General features: G+C 41.7%; 1 long non-coding RNA gene across 1 annotated transcript; it reads right to left on the reverse strand.

Moving 5' to 3' along the window:
• Window positions 1-1024: 1024 nt before the first annotated feature.
• Window positions 1025-2929, reverse strand: LOC133850464 (uncharacterized). Its single transcript, XR_009895632.1, has 2 exons — window positions 2585-2929; window positions 1025-2504 (listed from the first exon to the last, which is right to left on the reverse strand). It is a non-coding gene; the product is annotated as an uncharacterized LOC133850464 (long non-coding RNA).
• Window positions 2930-7248: the final 4319 nt, after the last annotated feature.

Here is a 7248-nt window from a genome sequence, read left to right on the forward strand (position 1 = left end):
TCGAAATCGGAGTCGGAGTCGTAGTCGGTGTCGGTGTCGGTGTCGGTATCGGAGTCCGAGTCCGAGCCACCCGGTCTACAAGCCTGCCATGTCATTCATTCATTTTGCAGCCTGGCTTTCAGGCATCCATCAGTTGTTACCGCTGAAGCTGATGCTGATGCTATGGCTGTTGTTGTTATTGCTACTTGCCAGTATGTCAGTCAGTCAGTCAGTGGCTGTTGCTCTTTCTCTTTTGGCCTGGTCAAAACAAAACCAACAAAACCTTGATTACAATATATCCTTCTGGCCAGTGCGTATTTCCCGCTCTCTCCCCTTTCTATCTCTCTCTCTCTCTCTCTCTCATTCTCTCCCTCTGCTGCTGCTGCTGCAGCTGTCGCTGTCTCTGTTCTGAAATGCACGCAAGATTAACTCTTGCTTCTGACATTAACGAATGAGAGCCAACAGCATCTGACAGTCAAATGTCAGTTAGCTGCTGTTCTCTGACTCCGACTCCGACTGGCTCGAGCACTCAACAACGGACAGCTTTAGGTAGCCTCATCTACATCCAGCTTCAAACTTCCAGCCCCCACATCCACATCCACATTCACATCCTCTTCCATCTGCAGCTGCAGTTGTGGTCATGCCCGTTGAGCTTGTTGCAGTTTGTTGCAAGTGCAGTTGGCAGTTGACGTCTTTGCTCATAATTTACAAATCGGCCAACAAAATTGTCGGTATTCCCAATTTCAATTGTAAACAGCTTTAACAAATGGGCAACAATAAATCATGACTACATTATACCCTTATATTTTATGAAATTGTAAATTCAAACGAAAATGAATTAACATTAGTATAAAAACTTTTGCTCTTTTTTTGGAGAAAAGTTTTAAGTTATGCCTTTAATTTATCTTACCAAATTAACTAAACGTCACATTGCAATTTGTTTGATTAAAAATTTCTTTTGAATGATATTTGGCAATATCAAATGGAAAAAGTCAAACTTGTCAACACTTGTTTTATTCATTTATAAACTCTTTTGGCAAAACAGTCTGGCTAAGAATAGAGAAACTTCAAACTTGAAAAGGCGATGGCATTTTGACTTCTTTGCGTTCTGTATATTTGGCCTGTTGGCCTGACTTTGGCACGACTTTGACTTTGGCCCAGTGGCTGCCTGATGTTAACTTGCTTGACATCTCCCAGCTGCAGGCAAAGCACAATCAGGACGAAGACGAGGACGAGGACGAGAACAAAAACGAGGACAAGAGTGATGTTGAAGTCGATGTAGAAGTGGTACCATGACCAAGACATAGTGGCAGCGTAATTTGAAATGAAAATTAATGACATCCAATCAATTGTGCTAGTCGTTGTTATTTGTTATTTTGATGGCCTGCCTTGTGGAGCATATGCGCTAGTGCTATCTCTGTCACTCGCTCACTACACTGCACGACAGATCGCGATCACATTTGAGTCTGCTTACTGGCAGTCGAACGGCACCCGCACTTGCTGAATTTACAGTGTACGCGTCTGTGTATGCCTTTGTCTAGCTCACTCATTTGTCAAAAGCAAAACAATTGGGAGCATGAAAATGAAATATGGCCGACGGTCGGAGGGTGCCAGAGGAAGAGCGAGAAAGAATGAGTGAGTGAGTTATAGGAGAGTGTCAGAGGGTTAGACGGCGGTCTGTGAGCTCCTACCGCAATATGCTTAAGTTGCGGTTATTTATTGTCTGGCATTTATAGTTCAGAACTCTCTCTCTCTCTCTCTAGCTCGCTCTCTTTGGCATGGCATGGCCAAAGGATGTAACTCTCTGTTGCGGACTGGCAAGCAAATTTTTCATATTTTCCATAGTCATTCGCAATTCATACACTTATGTGCCGAACGAGCAGCTAGCGTGCATCATGGCAATGGGGGAACTGAACAGAGAGCAGCAAGGAAAAAGAAAAGCAAGTTGAACTTTCGCTTGATTCGTATCGACATATTTCGCCCGCATTTTGTATTCCGGCTGTCAACGCCATAAGTTTCAAAACCCACTACCTCGCATACTCTATCCATCTCTCACTCCTCTCTTTTTGTGTCCCTGCCTCTGTCTCCGTTTCCCTCTGTCACCTCCTTTTCACCTCCGTATGCCTCGTCGACCCGTTGACTGAAGGACTGTCGGGCTGAGTGACGTGAGCTTACGTTTCCACCCCAGGCTGATTGATGTGCGCCAGCAAAAAAAGTTGGCACTTGCTTTGCTGTTGTCGAGTACACACAGCCAGTTCCGAAAAAGTTTTCGATGCCTTTCACCTCTCCTCCTCCCCTCCTCATCTCCTCCTTCTCGTGCGCCATTGCAAAATCAGCAGCTTAGCTCCATTGCCGGCTTCTATTCGGCTTCATCTTCTGTTCCCGGCTGTGGAAAACACGAACCGAAATAAGTCATCGCGTGCAAAGCAGACATCCAAGTCAATCTTAAGATTGATTAGTTATTGAAAACATTTCAAACGAGTCAGCCAAAATACATGTCCATCTATAAGTCGATTTCGAATACTCTTTAATTGCGATATTGTAAATTTTTTATGATTTTATGGACTACAATCGCAAATCATTTACTTGCCTAAGATGTACTTACTGACCTGATTTTCGGAAGAGATGAAACTTATCGATTATCTTATTCATAACTCATATAATATTTTCCCAATATATTTTCCAGTTTTGGGCAGTGTATCAGGCATTCACACTTTCTCGACTAACGCACGCAACCCAAATAAGTCATAATGATTTTTGATCGATGTGTCAAGTACAAGGCGTCATCGAATCATTAACAAAATAAAAACCCATCTACAGCCACCCACAGCTCCAGCAAAGCATTCATAAGAAAACCTTGAGCGACTCCCTCTGGATAATCATTTTCAATAAATAATTTTTCCCTCACTTTAGGAGCGCTTGCTTTATGTATTTTTTTTTGTTTGTCATAATGACAGCATGACAGGATAAATTACTGCCAAATGAATGAGGCAAAATAAGTCTTAAGCGACACACACACATACTCGTACACAATACGCATACGGTTTGGAGGGTGTGGCACGCCCACTTGGTGCCGGCAAAAGGCAAACATAATTTTTTGTTGTGTAATTTACCACCAACACGCCGAACTGGATAAAAGAACGGATAGGGGAAGGTGGTGGAGGGGAAGGGGGATGACGCCCGCATGGGTAAAATTAATAGGCATAATAATTTTTTGACAGCACACCCAAGGATAACTCACACTGCAGCGGGCAAGTCATCAACGAGGAAGAGGGAACGGAGAGTCCTTCCCTGGACGGAGCGGTAATTTTTTGTACCCGGCGACTGACTTGACTGACAGGCAGGTTGATGATAAATGATGTCGTTGATGTCGGGATAGAAAAAGACAGACAGACAGGCAGGAAGACAGAAAGGCGGATAGAGAGAGAGAGAGAGAGAGAGAATGAAAGAAACACAGAGTGAGAGGAAGAGCTGCCACGTCATTGAGGCAATCATTTGGACTCGTCGTTGGCTGCTCTATCACTTTAACTGACAGTCGCTCGTCAGAGTCTCAGGATGATTACTTTGATGACGTTGCCACATCAGGCGACCGGAGAGGGAAAAGAAAAGTGGAGAAACATACTCATATTTTGCGATATTGTTTATCGTCCGACTATACACTTCGACTATATGTATTTGTGCACTCTCATTCCCCGTTTTTGGCTTACAATCCTATACACATATTTCGGATAAACTTACGCTTATAATTAATTGATGAAATGCGCCTTGACACTGAGCGATTGCACACCAATTCTCTTGCTCACGTATTTCTCTGTCAGATCTATAGTTGGACTAGAAATAGCATTCCTACGACATGCGAGACTTACAAGTCATCAGGATCTAATTTATTAGAATTTGTTGGGCTCTTTTTATCGCTTCTATGTGTCAATTTAAAGTGTGAGAAAATTGCCTGGGCTTGTGTCCAAAATGATGAATGATGTTGACCAGCGAAAGTAATTAGTGTGCTTCAAGCAAATGTGACCTTAAGTCATTTTATGTGTCTCATTTAATTTATAGAATTTATGGAAATATACCGAACTTCCAGGTAGTATGCTTCAATAGAAATATGAATCGCGATTGCAAGTATAAAGACATTTCAAGACTACTAATTCGGTACAAATAAGAAATGAACAATGAGTAAATATATTTGATGTATACTAAAGTGAAACTTAGATTTGATTTATTTATTTACAAATGCATTCAAATTAACTCCAAAGCTGGCATTTTCACCAATATTCACATAGCTCAATTAAGGAGTTTTATCTCAGCGGAAATGTGTAGAAAATGTGAGCAGAATGTTGAACAAATTCCTAAGCTTTTTGTTATCCAAAACACTCTCTCACACACACACACACACACACACATGTCTGAAAGGCAAAAACGACAAACTCGTCGTAAAACAATTCTCGGGGCGAACAAATAAAGTTCAATTGTTAACTTTTGCGACCCCGGAGCGAAGTTCAGTTGAGTTCCCTAAACTGGCCTGCCTGTTGTACAAAAGGCTGAGTTTGGTGGACTGAGACTGAGACTAGAACAATGCGGAGTGCAAGCTCATAAATAAAACAATTGACTAAAAGCATAAATCAAACACTTAATACAATAGTTTCCGCTTTTATTATTATTATGTGGTCGGATTTGAGAGTCGACTTAGGGATGGGGAAAGGAACTTCAACATTTGCTGCGCACTCGCATAAAATTGTCATAAATTAAAATAACAGTAAAATAAAGCATTGAGTGCTAGTGCGAGTGTGAGTGTGAATGCGAATACGAATACGGGTACTCACAAATTAGCATACAAACTGTCTGCAGAAAGGCCCATTGAGGCCCAGGTGAAGTCTGAATAGAACGAGTACTCGTGCATTCACATATAGGCTCACTTAATCATAAATGCCAAGCGACATGCGACATGCGATTGGCGACACATGAAAGGGACCCACACAGCTCTTTGATGGCGATGATTAGGGTGATGATCATGATGTTGACGTTCACGTTCACGTTGATGTTGATGTTGATGTAAACTAACTGGAAACTCGTTTGCCAAAGCGCAACCATTTGGCTTTGCATGTTGCCAACTAGTTAATAATAATGCATGCCACAGCACTAAAGTGGTCACCTTCAAATGAGTAGCACAGTTGACGGGAATGGGAATCAAATTGACCGACCACACAGCTTATAGCGCAAAATTCGTAAGCCTGGACAACACAAATTGCCAACCCAACGAGACAATCTGCTGGCTAAACCAAGTCCAGTCAGCAAGAGTAAAGCAAACCGAAGCGAAGCGAACTGCAGCGACCTCCAGGCACTTCTGACCCAAAGCGAAGCAAAAACCCCTTTTGGGTAGACATTTTTCATTTCATTGTGTAATTTATGACCAGCACTTTTTAGAGCCTCCGCACTTCACTCCTCTGGCCACGCAGAGTCGCCAAGTAACGGCCAACAGCAATCAGCCAAGCGTTAATCGTCGTTTGACTCGTTCACAATGGCATAACTCGAACACACGCTCTCAACCAGGTCGAAACTCCGACCCGACTCCGACTCTGAGACTGAGACTGAGACTGCCACTTTGTCGCATTGTCGTGTGGCTGCTACTGTTTTCATTATTATTGTTATTATTATTGTAATTTGGCGACTACCAACTGCCAACTGGCAACTGGCAACTGCCAACTTCCCTAACTACCAACTCAACTTTAGGCCCAACCACGTTGACAGCGTGTCATTTCATATCGTTTTGTTTAGTCATAGTAGTAGTTATTCTCCCGCCTCGCTTTTCTCCCTCTCTCTTCCTCTGCGCTTCAGTCACTCCGTGTTTACAATGCGCAATTTGTAGTGTCTACAGACCCCCCTAAATCCCCCATCGCCTTCCTCGCTTCCAACTTCTTCTTCCCATCATTCTCCATGGTTTTTCTGTATGGCATATCTCATAATTAATTGTGAAATTATACACAGTCATATGCAAAAATGCTCGACAGTCATAATTTTTCTGCGCTTGTCATTTCAAATACACTTTTAGGCTACGAGTACTTTGAATAACATCTGGAAAATGAATTTAGACAAAAAAAAAAAATACACTACATAATTAGTAAAGTGTTATTTTATTTTATTTTATTTATGAAGTAAATATTTTTATTTCTATGTTAACATATAAAAATATATATTTGAACAAATTTGTTTTTTAAGAAAACTCACTTCTTATCAGAGAACTGCAACGAGTATGATTAAGTATGGGCGAATACTCATACCCAAATGACAATCAAATCAATTCAAAACGATTCAAAAGAAGTTCTTACCTCTTAAATAATTTCAAGCATTAAAAGATTAGATAAATAGGAACCTTTATCTGTAAAAGCTTAAGTGAAAAGTGCAATAATGTCATATCCTTGATGTTACTTAAGTTCTTAAGTTACTGAAGAGTATCTACAATTCAAATAATTTTATTCGTCTTTAGTTTTTGTTCTTATTTATTCAGCGTTGTGTCGGCATTGCCTTTCATTTTATTTCGCGCATATTTGAATAGGGGTTTACGGGTTTACGACCATGCTGCATAACTAATCAGCTCAGAATAATGTAGAGCTCTCACAATTCATACAAATTAATTGGTTTCGCTGCCGTTCAATGGGGCGTGTCAGGAGACCAGGAGCAAGCTCTTGTAAAAGCAACTCATGCAATCGGAAGGAACTATTCGCGGACAACAACGAAGCGTCGCGAGTAGCGGCAGGCCTTTCTTAGAAGTGGAAAGGTTCTTAGGACGAATTCAAAATTGGCACAGGCAGTGCAACTTGTAATCGGAAACGCACTCAACACCTGCTAAAAACCTATAGTACTCAAGGCGTCATTATCGGGGAGTTGCTTCGTGTGCTATATACTGTATTCTCGACATATGTCGAGGGTCGATTGTCACTGCCTTAGGCAGTTTACGCGTCAGCTGTCAATTTGCGTTTGATATGCTGCTTGGCCCACACAAATCACAACAAATAAATGGCAATTGACAGCGACAAGTGCACAAAGATGGGGAAATGTGTCTTCGGCTACCCTCGCTCGATCTCACTCACTTTCAATGCCAAAATCCTGCGCATACTCCTCTGGGGTCATGTCGGTACTTGAACCTTGTCTGGCAGGGGCAAATGATGGGGTATTGAATCTCATTCCCATTCGATTCTAAGTGCTCCGTGCTCCGTGCTAAATGTCCGTGTCAAGACACTTTATTTGGCTTACTTATTTATGTTTATGTGC

This window comes from Drosophila sulfurigaster, chromosome 2L (assembly GCF_023558435.1).
Source record: "Drosophila sulfurigaster albostrigata strain 15112-1811.04 chromosome 2L, ASM2355843v2, whole genome shotgun sequence".
NCBI lineage: Eukaryota > Metazoa > Arthropoda > Insecta > Diptera > Drosophilidae > Drosophila > Drosophila sulfurigaster.